The sequence below is a fragment of the Zootoca vivipara genome, chromosome 3, assembly GCF_963506605.1.
Source record: "Zootoca vivipara chromosome 3, rZooViv1.1, whole genome shotgun sequence".
Taxonomy (NCBI): Eukaryota; Metazoa; Chordata; class Lepidosauria; order Squamata; family Lacertidae; genus Zootoca; species Zootoca vivipara.
Genome location: NC_083278.1, coordinates 76,482,983 through 76,498,782, shown reverse-complemented (window position 1 = coordinate 76,498,782; position 15,800 = coordinate 76,482,983). Strand labels below are relative to the sequence as shown.

The 15,800-nt window shown below is 43.6% G+C and overlaps 1 protein-coding gene across 1 annotated transcript in view; it reads left to right on the top strand.

The window, feature by feature from the left end:
* Positions 1-1,537: 1,537 nt before the first annotated feature.
* The window catches only part of GREM2 (gremlin 2, DAN family BMP antagonist), a 36,427-nt gene continuing 22,164 nt past the window's right edge, over positions 1,538-15,800 (top strand). Inside the window, exon 1 of the mRNA XM_035110558.2 lies at positions 1,538-1,742. The gene's annotated coding sequence lies outside the window, so the exon portion shown is untranslated. The remainder of the gene's footprint in view (positions 1,743-15,800) is intronic.

The window sequence follows — 15,800 nt, the reverse complement described above, 5'->3', positions numbered from 1 at the left end:
AATGTCCCCACTGTGGAAGGACATGTGGGTCCAGAACTGGCCTCCACAGTCACTTACGGACTCATTGTTAAAACCGTGTTTATGGAAGACAATCTTACTTGGCTATGAGTGATGGCCAAAGAAGAAGAAAGTTATCATTGAAATACTGCTTTTACTGTATTGCTTCCCTTGAATTGCCTCCGAGGTTTTGCTGAGTGGAAACCTTCAAATTTGTCTTAGAAGTTCAATCAAGGAGACTTGGTGGCAAGGCAACTCTGTGGCTGAGGAATATTTATTCAAGTAGGAAGACCTACTTCAGTGAAATATGAGTGAGATGCAGCGATGTCCCTATCATTAGGCAAAAGGAGTCAACTACATTAGGAGGCAGATACTGGTTGTTGTTCTTCAGCTCCCCGCAATCCTGCGGTATTTTCCTCTTTTGAAGGAAAATTTTCTATGCCAAATGGTCTGCCTTGGACCCTTCAGAGTAGACTAGCCTGATTCTTTCAGGGTGTATCTTGTGGATACAAAATTGTATGATTCCTTTTATTTCCGATGTTCAGGAGTGGATATCCTTATGTAGCCAAAACATCACCACACACACACACAGGAGGTATCAGCAGGCTTGCAGAAGCACACAATATATTTACGAAAGTCTTTGGGGTAGGAAACAGCTCTCTGAGACCCAAAGATGCTTAGTGGACTGCTCTGTTGGGGTGGGGGATGGATGGAGGAGACTTATCCAAAGTCCAGGCCCTTGGTACATCCTGGCTGAGGGTCCCCAGGTTTGCAGGCCAGGTCTCTCCCAGCTGGGAGATGCTGGGTCTGAACCTGGGAGAGGATGTGGAGGCCACTCAAAGACCCAGTCATGGGTGTAGCCAGGATTTATGTTGTGGGGGCAGGACTTGGGGGGGGGGGCAAACCCATATCTGCAACTTGGTTGGTCAGTTGTTTAAATATTTTTATTTATTTACTTGATAAATAATATGCCCATGACCCCAGTTGGGCTAAAGTAAGACCAACAGCACAAATTAGGCTCACGAAGAAGATGCCCTGCAAATTCCACTTCTAGTTATCGACATTAAATATCCCGATTTTTTTCTGTAACTGCCACTTTGGACCCTTAAAGTCCCCTTGTCTTCCTCTGCTGAACCCCGCAGACCAATTGGAGAATCTAAATTCTCTCCACCACCTCCCACCCCTTCCTTCGAAGGAAAGCGATTAAGCGATTCTTTCAAACCACCCCTTGCAAGGGTTTACACCGAAGTTTAGAAAGGCCGTTTGTGAACGTTCATATTGGACATTTGCTGCATGCAAGGTTGCAAATGCGCGGAAATAAGCCCTCCCCTCGCTGCTGCGTTTGAAACGCCCGGGGAGGGAGAGAGGGAAGCAAGCCTTGAGCCTAAGGCGGCGGCGGCGGCAGCGGCAGCAGGGGGTGGGGGGAGCGGTTTGAAGCGGGAGGCGAGTGTGATTTGTTTGGTGACCGGAGCCAATAGCAAGCTTAGACTTTGATAATATCCCCATGCGGTGACTGAGAGGAGTCAGTGCAAAGCCTCTCTCCTCCAGTGGGTCTCTCCAGGCAAGGCAGCTCCAGCTCCTGGCAAAGCGAGGCGCACGAAGCTCTCCCGCAGCAGCAGACTTCCCTATGGGCATCGGAGCAGCGACCTTGGCAGAGCCCACTTGCTAAAGCCACTGCCCTGGAATATATACCTCTAAAACCCGGGACAGAGAAAGCAGGCGAAAGCTGCTCCAGCAACAGACAGGTACTCCATCCTAGCTGGGGTTCATTTGCATTAGTATTTATTGACTTGCGCATGTATGTGCCTGTATTTTGGCCCACTACCTTCCGATGCATTGAAATAGGGCGTAGGATAATCGAGGTTCTTCTATGTAAGAATGTGCGTGTGGGTTTATTATTTTAACCTTTGGAATTTTCCACTTCTATTTCTTTAAAAAATTGGGAAATTCCTCTCCAGCTATTTTTTACCTGGGTGGGCGATCTGCACATGGAACCAATCCTCCTTTATTTGTGATAAAACGTATTCTGAAAATGCAACGCCTCTCTTTGAAGGCATCACCTACGATGTGAATCTCCGTCTTTGGGAAGATCCGGTCTCCCAGCATCCTGGTTTTAGACAAAAACCCAAGTCAGTTTTCATGGGTTCAGCAGCCCTGTTCGCGCCGAGTCCTGTAGCTCTAAGGGACCACGGTTTTACACCTGGGGTTCGTCTTAAGGAATGTGAAGGGCGTTGCTCTTCCTGCCGGGGGAAAGCAAATTCTCCTGGTGGATTTGACTCCTGGGCGGGGGTGAAGGCAGCCCCAGGGTGGGGGGTGAGATAGAAGTGGCTGGATGAAGGTCTGACTCCGCTTTGCATCCTTCTGTACTTTGAGTTGATTATAGAACCTCACCCCAAAATAGCTCCAGGTACACATGGCACCATTTTTTAACCATGTACTTTGAAAATATACAGTATAATTTTAGATATTTTGAAGAGGTGCATCATCATAATAGAAGTGTGCTTCTCTACCCCAGGATCCCCCCCCTCCCACTTTTAAAGCTGAATCAACAATTTTTGCATTCGTGTGATACTTTAATAAACCTCGGTGCCGCCTATCTTTTCAAAATTGCAGAGGCGCTTTTTATTTTTAGTGCAGGGTTGTGCAAGTGGTTATATAACTTTCTTTAGGGGATTTTCGAGGACAAAATTAATAGCTTATAACAGGCTAGACTTTTCTTTATTTTCGAGAGGGCAAAGTTCTTAAAGAGGGGCGAAAGGACTGCAGCGTTGAAAAGCACTCACTTTAAAAGCCTCTTGAATACTGTAAGTTGAACCTGAGTCCCAGCCAGCCCCCAATCACTATAGAAAATGGTTTTTGATGTAAATCTGCAGGAATCCAAACAATGCCTTCTGAATAAAATAGCAACAGGTGCAAGATCCACTTGCTGTGCCTTAATTAGCACTTAGCATATCAGACCACATCAGTGCTACTGCATGCTAATTCACTATGAAATCTAACATCAGTTCGGGTTCTTGACTTCCCACCAGCACAAATACAATGCAGGCACTGTGCTGCCTTGCTGGGTTAATTTTCTTTACTGTAGAATAAGGTTAGGAAATAAATATTGTCTAAATCATTGTTCTGGTATGCAGTGTGCGGACTGAAAAATCAAGCAAGGCTCTTTTTTTTTTTTTAACGTCTGTGTATATATTTGTCTGTCTTTGCTCTTTTGCTGTCCATTCATTATAAAGCTGAAGGCAGAATAAAAAGATTATCACACCTCGTTGGAAACTGATCAGAAAACGTCCAGACCTATCCCAAGACCAGTTATAGCTTGTGCACTCAAAAGCTAAATGCTTTTGATCCTAAGGACGCTCATGTGTTTTGCATGAGAAGTACTTCCCCGTGAGGTTGCAATCTTGCACATATACACTTGGTGTTGCCCTCTTAGATTCGGTGAGAATTACTGCGAATAAGTTGGTGATTATGGCATGTAACATCCCAACCCTGATCATAGACCCAGATAGTTGGAAAAAATGTTAATGATTTCAATGGACAATAAATTTGTTTACAAGCAATCGGCCCCAATCCAGAGAAAGGTAGTTACATCCAATACCTGCTGAAATCAATGGGACAAACTGGGGACAATGAACCTAATGGAACTTTATGGTGTCTCGATAGAACAAGAAGTTACACCTGGCTCAGAGAGTGGCAATATCAATTCGATGCCAGAGCGGCCTTTGTCACCAATTTTAAATAAATGAAACCAATACGTTTCTGACATAACATTCTGTGCTCATAATCATGTGAAAGGCTCATGTCTGAAACCCTAGTGAGCTGCTGCCAGTCAGAGTAGACAACATTGAACCAGATGGACAAATGGTCTGACTCTGTGTAAGGCAGCTCCCTATGTTTATTACAGCATAAGCTTATTTTATGCCATAGTAAATATGCTAGTTTTTAAGGTGCCACAAGACTCTTAGTCTATTGCAGGGGAGGAAACACTGTCGAAGTTGGGAAATGTTTCTTAAGGTTATGGAATCTGATGAACAAATTTGTTTAGGTCGCATAGTTGAATAGTGTGAAATAAGGTAATAAATTGTTGCATGGTCCCTGTTCCTGTGTCAGGTTCCCTACAAATCTGGAATGAATGGGTTCAGAAGAGCAACCTCAGCTGTTCTGTAAGCATGCATAAGCGATGAGAAAAGCTTTGACTCTGCTTGGAAAAGGTGGATTTGGTTTTAGCTGCTGAGATAGGATATTTACCTATTAATAATCTGCACGGCACTTAACTGGTTTTTTAAAAATGCACCGCACTAAAAAAATAAGGGTGTGTGTAAATTGCAGTTTATTTACTTACAGCCTTCTTATACCACACATTAACACTAAATTAGTCACTATGGCAGAGGAAGTGAGTATGACTTACAAAGACAGCCCAGTTATCATATTATTGTAAACTGATGTCTGACCTTAATTTCCACATATCTACACAGTGAAGATTAGGAGCAAACCTTTGGCTCAAGAACATGTAGAGAACACCATGTGTGACACAAAGTCTACACAAATCAGTTCTGCTTGCCTCTATAGTCCCTCCTTATTAAATCCTTCACTCGTCTTTTCCCAGTGGGTACAGAATGGCTCCCCCACACACAAACATGTCTGGATCAATTCAGATCTGGCCCTACCATTAGGCAAAGGGAGGTGATCACTTCAGGTGGTGGGTGCTGGGGTCCAGACCCCCCCTCTTGCTTTTATCCTCCTGAACTGAAGCTGCCATTGCTTGCTTGTTGGTGGGCTGACTTGTCTGTCTAGCTGCTTCATCTAAGAATGCAAGAAGAGCCTGCAGGATCAGGCCAATAAGCCCATTAGTCCAGCATCCTAATGTTCCCACAGTGGCCTGTAAGATGCTTGTGGGAAACCTGCAAGCTCAGGGAAGCCTGACCCCTAGAGCATTTTCCCCTACTGCAGTTTAGCGACTGGTACTATTCAGAAAAATTACTGCCTCCAACTGTGGAGGCAGACCATAGCCTTACAGTATTCTCCATGAATTGTCTCATTGACTTTTCACACCATCTAAGTTGGTGGCAATCACTGCCTGCTGCAGGAGCGAGTACCATAGATATGGAAGCACCTTATCTGAAACTTCCTACGTTCCTTGGAGGTCCACAAGTTATAGTGTTACGGCAGAAGGAGAAGAGTTTTGGAGTCTCTCCACTTTCCCCAGGCCATGCATTGTTTTATAGTCTCCTTTCCCCCGATGTGTGGCAGCCAGTGCCACTGGGAAATGGCAACGAATGAGTGAGCAGGCAGAGAGGCAGCCAGCACTTGACGCAGTCCATCAGACATCAATTGCAGACGTGTGCTGCTGTCCTCAAATGGTGCGTCTCATGCCATTGCACATTTCTTTGAGCGGGGAGCAAGCCAAGCCATGAGTGAGCCAGGTGTTGTAGCCCAGAGCTGTGTTTGCTATGCGGTTCTGCCATATGTTTCATTCTTATATTGTGGGCTTTTGTCATTCGGGAGTTGTGATAGGACAGATGTGTGCTGTCTAGTTCGCCTCCCCCCCCCCCAAAAAACCCTATCAAACAGAGAAGGCTGGAGAGAACAATATCCTGGGAATATCAGTTGAGCATCTGATGAATAGTGGTTGACAGCAGCTGAAGATGTGAGGCTTCTCAGGGAGAACGAGCCCCTGGTTTCTCCCCCTCTCCTGTCTTGTGGCTTACGAAAAACACACAGCAGCAATAAAAATACTTAAACACTCTAGGGAGATTCTCAGTGACTCCTCTTTGCTTTGGTTAGCAGATCTGCAGGAAACTCAAGACAAATCCTGTGAATCTGTCTGCCTTCTTCAGGGGAGTTCAATCATTCGGGATGCTGCCATGCACTTTGCCTGCCGTTTGCAACACAGACTCCCATACTGGACTTGGGAGCCACCAGTGTTTACATTAGCAACGGCAGTCCCTGGAATCTGCTGATCCATAACCCGCTGGATAGCAGGGTTAAGCCTGGAACTGGGAGAGCAGACCTCTAATCCCAGCATGGCCCATGGGCTCAGTGGTTGTGACCTTATGCAAGTTACTCTCGGCCTCAGTTTCCCTTTTGTAAAATCAGAATAGGAGGGACCTCTGTCTCATTCTGGAGGAAAAAACAAACCATTGCTGTTTGAAACTCGGGTATATAAGCTAACTGCCAAAGCTAGGTTACAGTCACCACAATGGGATGTCTGGGTGCCTTTTTTTAGCCGTGAGATTTAATATTATTATTCATTTTATTTTTTATACTACTTTATATTTTAAATAAAAAAATCTCAAAGCCGTTTACCACACATTAAAACATCAAATAAAACAACCCAGAATAAAACAAAATCAAGCTTCCAAGAAAATATTTCAGATCCTTCTCTAAGTGACATTTTGCTTTCCCCATGTTTATTTACCTACATCATTTATATAGCTGCCCCATAGCAGAAGTACTCTAGAAAGACAATGTGGTGTAGTGGTTAGCATGTCAGACTAGGACCTAGGAGATCAGGGTTCAAATCCACACTCAGTCATCGTTGTGGGGATCAACTGGGGGGGGGAGCAAACCATGTACTCATTGGAGAAAAAGGTCAGTTATAAATGAAATAAATAAGCTCTTCTGCTTACCTACCTAAGAAAGCTGGAGGCATCCAGAGATCTCCACATGGTCACAACTGGACCCACACCAGTTGCAAAACCCATCTGAGACCTGGGGAATTTCTAACACTGGCTGATAGGGGTAGTAGCCTTGGTGGTGTGGGGCAGGGAATGGTGAGTGAAAGAGAGAGGGAGATAGAGAACTTGTGTGTGTGCAATCGAGGATATGCCCGTCTGGACCAGACCAAAGAGCTGTCTCTTGCAGCGTGGCAAACCAGATACCTCCACAAGTCCTCATTACCGAAAGCCATATGCCTGATGCCCCACTGAAACTGGTATTTGGAGGTATACTGCTGATTAATATGGAGGTGCCATTTAGCTGTTATGCCTAATCACCATCGATAGACCTGTCATCAGCCTATCTATTGGCCTAATTCTCTTTCAAAGCCATCTATGCTACAGGCCATTTCTGCATCCTGTTGCTGGGAACAGTATGAAGTACTTTCTGTTCTCTGTCCGTTATTTTAATTTTAAACTGGAAGCTGTTAATTCAGTGTGGTGTAGTGGTTAAGAGCGGTAGACTCGTAATCTGGTGAACCAGGTCCACGTCCCTGCTCCTCCACATGCAGCTGCTGGGTGACCTTGGGCTAGTCACACTTCTCTGAAGTCTCTCAGCCCCACTCACCTCACAGAGTGTTTGTTGTGGGGGAGGAAGGGAAAGGAGAATGTTAGGCGCTTTGAGACTCTTTCGGGTAGTGATAAAGCGGGATATCAAATCCAAACTCCTCCTCCTCCCTCCTCCTCCTCCTCCTCCCTCCTCCTCCTCCTCCTCCTCCTCCTCCTCCTCCTCCTCCTCCTCCTCCTCCTCTCTCTTCTTCTTCTTCTTCTTCTTCTTCTTCTTCTTCTTCTTCTTCTTCTTCTTCTTCTTCTTCTTCTTCTTCATATCTTTACTGGATATTATTACAAAGTTTCCCAAAAAGTATAGGATTCAACATTATCTTGTGTTTTGCTGCTTAGTACATAAAGAAGAGATGCTATTTTAAAATAAAGCAGGTATTAAGTTGTCTTTGTTCCCTTGCCCAAATGACGTTTGTCAATTTTGTCATTTGGACCACTTCCCATACCCTAAATATTCCCTAAATATTGATACTGACCCACCATTACAACTAATTGCCATAAAAGCAGCAGGTAAACTGGCAACATTTCTCTGTCCTCTAGTAAGACCAGAACTTGAGATAACTAGTGGGTCTGAATGGTAATGCATATTCTGCAATAATCTCACTTTGCCCTTTATTCATTACCTTTTATCTTACTGCGTCTCCCTCAGTTTTAGCATTATTGAGAAAAGCTTCTCTCTATACACTTTATCCACACGCTGCATAATTTTGTATTTTTATTAATAAAAAATTCTAAACTAAAAAGTTCCATGTGCTTTGCCTTTTCTCTTAGGGAAATTGTTAACTAGTTTTCATTAGTGTTTAAAACTTCAATAAACACGACTTGCTCTGAGCATAAGGGTGGCAACAGGAACAGTCAAACCAAAACACTCACACATCGATTGCTGTGGTTCTGGTGATTCCTTTTGTTCAAAGTTCTCATTTTAAATCGTATCCTCTGGAAAATCAGCATAATCACAGAAACCATTGTGGGCATCAGAAAAAGAAAAGACAGAAAGAGAAAAGGGAACATGTACACAGCGCGGCAACAGCACCTCTACATTATTGCTTCCTTTGTCTCTGAAAGCTAGAATCAATATGTAATCTTGCAGTCCAGTCCTATGCATATGTATTTAAAAAGGTAAAGGTAAAGGGACCCCTGACAGTTAAGTCAAGTCACAGACGACTCTGGGGTTGCGGTGTTCATCTCGCTTTACAGGTGCTTTACTCTAGAAGTAAATCCCCTTGAATTAAATGGAAATTATCTCTACTGTAAGCAGGTAAGCATATGTTGGGTGGCAGGCAATATTGTTATATGTGCTGAACAGCTCAGTTGGTAGAGCATGAGACTCTTAATCTCAGGGTTGTGGGTTCGAGTCCCATGTTGGGAGAAATATTCCTGAATTGCAGGGGGTTGGACTAAAAGACCCTCGTGGTCTCTGCCAAATCAATGATTCTATGAAAACTAGCCACTCACTCAGAGCCCTTAACCAGCCACTCACTCAGAGCCCTTAATCTTTAGCAAACTGCTAGCTGGAAGACAGTAGTACAGTGGAACCTCAGTTTATGAACACCTCGGTTTATGAATTTTCGGTTTATGAACACCGTGGACCCATCTGGAACGGATTAATTCATTTTCCATTACTTTCAATGGGAAAGTTCGCTTCAGTTTATGAACGCTTCAGTTTATGAACAGACTTCCAGAACCAATTGTGTTCATAAACCGAGGTACCACTGTACAGTTAATTGGGTTGTCTTCCCAAACCTTAAGAGAGCTTATCTATATTTAAGAGTTTCGCAGAAAAGAAAATGTCCCATGTGCAGCTTCACGCCTTACTCTAGCTCTGTGATGGGAGAAGCAATGAATGATGATGAAATTGTTCCTTCTCTGAGACTCTAAAACAGGCATCCCCAAACTGCGGCCCTCCAGATGTTTTGGCCCACAACTCCCATGATCCCTAGCTAACAGGACCAGTGGTCAGGGAAGATGGGAATTGTAGTCCAAAACATCTGGAGGGCCGAACTTTGGGGGTGCCTGCTCTAAAAAGTGCGGCAGACTTCCCAGGGTCTGAACCTGGTAATGTTAGCGGGCAGCAGCATCTCTTCCTAGAGTGGGCACTACCAGGTGGGTATGATCTAGCTCAGGCATGCCCAAACTTCGGCCCTCCAGATGTTTTGGACTACATTTCCCATCTTCCCCGACCTCTGGTCCTGTTAGCTAGGGATCATGGGAGTTGTAGGCCAAAACATCTGGAGGGCCGCAGTTTGGGGGTGCCTGAGCTAGCTCCACTTCCTTAAGGCAACCCCAACCCAATGTGAGTCTCTCTCTCTCTCTCTCTCTCTCTCTCTCTCTCAATAAGAGACAGCTGAAGTACCGAAACAGTTTAGCAAACAACGTACTGTACTGTACTGTACTATTCTATATGTGATCACGTACTGCCTGTTGGCAGCTAGGCTAGAGATCACTAAGCCCTGGAAAAATATGGAATTACTATTTCTCAATGGCATAAAGCTTTATGGTAGCTCGTTCTCATGGAAGCACATTGCAGCAAGGAGATGTACTTTATAGCGCGGCACAAAACGACTGCTTTATTGATCATTCGTATCACATGCTAACAGAAATCAAGACGGGTAACTTCCCCCGCGGCCTCGTACCACATTCTGGAAGGATGCGAGCTCTTTACAATATTACAGCACATCGTCTAATGCAGCCTTTTGCCCAGCTGGTGCTCTCCAGATGTTTTGCACAGCTGCTCACATCTGCCCCAGACAGCAGCTCGAGGAAGGCTGATCTAATGCCTGACTCTCTTTTTATACTAATTTTCTTGCAATGTGTATGTCATTCAGTTCTGCTTCAAGGTTGACCTCCTCCCCCCCACACACACACTTTGCAAATCTGAAATGCTTAATAAAAATCAGGATGATAGCCAGTGTTAGCTGTATTCAGAACAGACCCATTCAAATCAATCTTTTTGGAATATGACTAATATTGGCTGTCACCCATAGCTGATACATATGTTATCACACCTACAAATTGGAAGATTTGGTATCTGTCAAAATCTGTGCTTGGAAAGAACTAGTTCAGTTTAACAAAGTTCACTGAATTAGTTCAAAAATATCTGAACTAGGTCTGAGAGTAGTTCCCATAACTGCCAGACGAACTGAATGTGAATTGAGTCTGTTTTCCAGTAGAGCTTTGAATGATTTCTATTGCATCTTCAAGTTCATTCTCCTATTATAAGAGAATGGTGTGGGTTTTTGTTTTTGTTTACTCTTTAGACACTTTGGAGCTTTTAGCTTAAAGTTTTTATGCTGTGAACCACCCAGAGAACTGTGGATGAAGGGCAGCATAAATAATAATAATAATGTCCATAATTTTGGGGGGAAAAACAATGCACATTCCACTGTGTGTGTTTCAATGTTTCCTTAGTCTTCTTAAGTATAATTTATACTTCAACACTGAATTCTGAATTTTATTTTTTATTTTTCCCAAGGACAATCTGAATTAACTTGAACTGTGAACCGAACTAGTTCATTCTGTAAAGGGATCAGCACGAACTTGCTCATTTTAAAAAATGAACTTTCCAGGCTCTGGTCACGATGCATACAATCCATGCACCTTCCAAGAGTCTAGTCATGTTTCTCTCCTAATAAGTCCCGCTGAGTTTAAAGCTGCACACCTACAAGAGAGTAGGCCCTGTTGAACATAGTAGGACTTCTGAGGAAAAATGCAAAGATGGGACTGAATGATGCATTCATAAAGCCCAAAGAGTGACCTTGAGCAGAAACTAATGGCATTCTCCTCCTAAGGAGAATTCCATGAGGAGTGGAGTTGCGATGTGAACAAGACTGTTTATGTGCCATCATATTTCAGGTCTAAGGTATTTGCACAGTAGCAGGTAGGACAGGTGGAAAAGGTTTCTATTTGGTAATTAATGGAAATGGAAACATCTGATTAAAGAATGGCGAATGCCTGAAGAGTTACTAGCACCGCACCACTGGCAAACTCTGGGTTGCATTTAATTTAGCTGTGCTCAGAGCAGAATCATTAAAATGAATGACCAGGACTGATTAATTTCAGTGAAGCTACTTTGTAGCAAAATAGCTTAGTGCAGTCTGAAATTCAGGCTTTGCATGTAGAATGTCCCAGGTTCCTTTTTGAAAGTTTATTAAAGCTTGAAGGACGATATATATACAGTATATAAAAAAAAGTGTACAGAAATAAACATCAAATATCAAGTATTTTTAAACATAAAAATTAAAAAAAGAGAGAAGAAAAAAGAGAAAGGGATAAAAACCCCACTTCTCCATTTATCACCTTTAAAAACTTGTGTAAGATTATTGCTTCATAATAACACTCAACTCTTCTACTTTCCATAAACCAACCAAGTTCATTTTCCTTATTGCACAGAAAGTCAAACCCTTATCCTCACCAATTAGCTTGCACGCTCTCTCCCTCTCTCTCATGCCTCACTTTGTCCTCCTCCCTTGCTCCATAGAAAACATTTACTGTTAGAAGCAAAATTCATGCAGGGAACACAGCACAGAGAGAGGGTTAACAAAAGTTTCATAATTTTAGCACAATGTGCCACCAGCCTATCCCCATCCAGACCGGGCTCTGAACCTGCCACCAGCTGCTAAGCACTTACCAGTACTTTAGAGCAGGCACGTCCAACAGGTAGATCGTAATCTACTGGTAGATCACTGGACATCTGTGGTAGACCACTGGTAGATCACTGACTTTCCTCTTTCCTAAAAAAAGCTACACAATTTAGACCTGAACCCCTAAAATATGGGCCTTCCTCTTCCCTAAAGAAAGCTCAACAAATTTGACCTTAAGCCCCCCAAAGGGGGTAGATCACTGCCAGTTTTTAACACTGAGAGTAGATCTCAGTCTCTTGGGAGTTGGCCACCCCTGCTTTAGAGTAACACCACTGAAGCCAGTTCATCTAAGGTTTGACGACTGCAGCCAGAGATTTTATCAAAAGTAATCAAAATCCGCCCTTTATAAAAACAAGCTTGTTTCTTTGGTTTATAATAATATAGCATTTTAGGCTTTGAAGTTTCATTGGGAAATGTTGTGTTGTGTTCCAAAACAAGACAAAGTCAGTCCTGGACATAGCCACCATTTTATTTTATTTTAACAAGCAAAATCTATTTTTCCAAGGGGAATGTTTGCCAGAATTCTGCAGTATGTTTACTATGATAGGGTTAAAGGAAATTTGAAAGTCAAACTCAGCTCAGTAGGAAACTGATAAACACGCATTGTGCCTGTAGGGACACTGCCCAGCAGCACTGGGGAATTTAGCATTTAATTTTATTTAACAGTTCAGGTTTATCCTATAAACAGATATCTCTGCCCACTATAACTATAACTGTGCCAGATCTCCCAAAGGTTGGAAAACGGGACTGTAATTTGCAACCATCTCATTCTGTGGGATTCCCAAAAGACAGAATGCCCTATCTATGGATCTCATTCCTTTCCAAAGACATGATTTAATTCCTGGCACTGTTGACCAGGGTCAAGGTTTAAAGAGACAAAGTTGTAAACAGTGATTCTCAGACACTAAGTAAGGATAGGGTGTAACCCCTTAGAAAAGTTGATCTGGAAGAGGCATGGAGAGCAATATATTTTGGATTCATTTCTGGAATTGGCAGGCTCTTCCAAATGAGAGAGTATTCTGGGAACTTGAGCTTATTCCTGATTGCTTAGTTGTGCAATGATCACTGTCTCCGTATGAGAGCATTTTTAAGAACACAGAATAGAGGTCATGCTGATACTTCTCAGATTTTAAATGCATACTATGGGATGGAATAATGTTTGCATCCCAAGGTGGGCATGAAGAGTGACTTGTGAAAAAAGGTAAAGAGAACCTAAAGGTATAAGGGCCCCTGACCATTAGGTCCAGTCACAGACGACTCTAGGGTTGCATCGCTCATCTTGTGTTATTGGCCGAGGGAGCAGGCATACAGCTTCCAGGTCATGTGGCCAGCATGACAAAGCCGCTTCTGGTGAACCAGAGCAGCACACGGAAACGCCGTTTACCTTCCCGCTTGGAGCGGTACCTATTTATCTACTTGCACTTTGACGTGCTTTGGCAGGAGCTTGGACTGAGCAACGGGAGCTCACCCCGTCGCAGGGATTCGAACCACCAACCTTCTGATCAGCAAGCCCTAGCCCTAGGCTCTGTGGTTTAACCCACAGTGCCACCTGGTCCCTATAAAGAGAACCTACAGAGTGCCCAATTTTGTGGACTAGGCAAATTCAGAAGGCAGTATACCTTGACTGTCGTGTGGCTTCTGGGAAATCTCCATTTGAAATAAGTGAGTTAAGAAAGACATGTGGCTTAAGATGTGAATACATCTCAGAAAACAATACATTATAAATTGCTTATACCAAACCAGAATAATGAAACCAGTGGTATTTCAGCAGGGTCTGGGTTGGGAATTTTCAGTTACTTGTATAAATGCAAGAGGGAGGAGGCTCAGATTTATTGATGTCCCAAAATGTGGAAAGCCTGCTTGTCTTTATAGCAAATTGGGTTAATTTTCTGTTGATCTAATTAACTGATAGAATCAGCTGAAAGAACAGGAGGTGAGAACAGTAAAAAATAAAGCCAACAGGGGATATTGTAATTACTGTCTATAAAACACACAGGCTAAGGGAACAATCCAAACCCAATTTCCACTGGGATGAGCAGAGTTTGGAAGAGGTGGATCTTCAATGGAGCTGAGGCCAGAGAAAGTCTTGGAAAATGCATGTTCAGGTGGTATGGCAGAGCTGGGATTGGGAAGACTGACCCTGATTCCAAACTCCATTCAGCTCAGCCATGCAACTTTCAACCTCGTGGAGTTACACTGTAAAAAGAGTGATGCAAGGCTAAACTGCTTTAAAGGCTTCTTTTCCTTCTGCCAGGCTTGGGCTGGCTCAAGTCAACAGGCGCCCCATTCCTGGAATAGGAGTTTGTATAGTTTAGTTTGCTCTTCTGGCACACAAATGCAATATAGGAGAGCCCAACTCAGTGGCTACAAGGGCACTTCCAAACTGCCAGTATTTTGTGGGAGGGTTTTGAGCTCATAGCAGGAAATATAGGTTTGCTCAATAAAAGTGGATTAAAATAATCTGCCGCCCTAGCACAACAAATCTGCTTTCAATCGAAATGCCCTTTTTGCAGTTAGAAAAGTGACAGGCAGATGCATTGAAAAGTATGGCATGAACAAATCAGCATTGAGAAGACATCTAAACACCCATCCAGCAAATCAGGACGAATGCAAGAGGAATGCTCATTGTCATATAACTTGCTCACAAAAAAGAAGAGTGAATGCTCAATAATCTAAGCCCCATGTAAACTTTGTGCAAACAAGTTGGGATGAATGCTCAGATGAACTATTCCAGGCATAGGCAAACTTGGCCCTCCAGATGTTTGGGGACTACAATTCCCATCATCCCTAGCTAACAGGACCAGTGGTCAGGGATGGTGGGAGTTGTAGTCCCAAAACATCTGGAGGGCTGAGTTTGCCTATGCCTGGAATAGTTCATCTGGAGGAGCCCTGATTTCTTTCAAAGAGTGTCTGACTCTTAGGCTGAAATCCTCAGGTAGGGTAGTGTGGAGGGAACAGAAAATCAGTTGATTGTCTGCATCCAATTCCCCACTGGACTTCCATCAGCTGGACAGAAATGAAAGTGGAAAAGCACTCTGGTATTCCACCATTCATTTCTACTTTTGAAATTTGATTTTCCTCCCACTGGAAGGGAAATAAACTATACCAGTTCCTGGGCTGGCATACCCCTACCCCACCCTAGTTTGGGAGCATGTTGAGAGAGTGGAAGAGCACTGGGTCCATGCCTTCCCCTGACCAATGTCTGGCAGTTCCCAAAATCGCTTCTGGCATGCCCCCTTTTCAGCCCTGCAAATGTCAGCGGGGCAAGGCAAAGAATGGGGCATTCTCTCTGTCTGTGGAGAGAGAGATATGATGCTATGGTCCCTGGGATGCCCTCTCAGAGACCGCAGGATGACAGGGCCAATTTTATTTCTTAACTCACAGTCCTAGTTTTCACCTACTATGTTTGAAACCTGGGGCTTTAAATATTGACAAAGCAATCAACCATTCTATATTTCCAGGGTCCCTCCCCCTGATCCATTTCACAGAGTTACTGGCAACATAGAAGATAAGAGCACAAGCAGTTAGCCCCTCCCCCCCCCAAGTCAAATTCCAGATCAGCTATAAATTTGCTAGGGAACCTTGAGCAAAGCAGCATCTCTGCACCAGTTTCCCAGTGGCAATCTGGAGAGAATAATAGTGACCCACTTTACTGAATAGGAATGACTGAGCCCAGTTCACCTGTGTGAACCTTCTTCTTTGTGTTTGGCTCCCATGTTGCATTGGTAACCTGTGAAAGCATCATTCAATGGCTGCTCCCTACAACAACCTGATGGACGGTACAAGATGATCCAGGCACCTCATATGACTGGCAGTTTTGTATATTGAAAGCCACACCTGTATGATGAAAGCCACACCTCTGGAAGCAAATTGTTAGTGCTTGGCA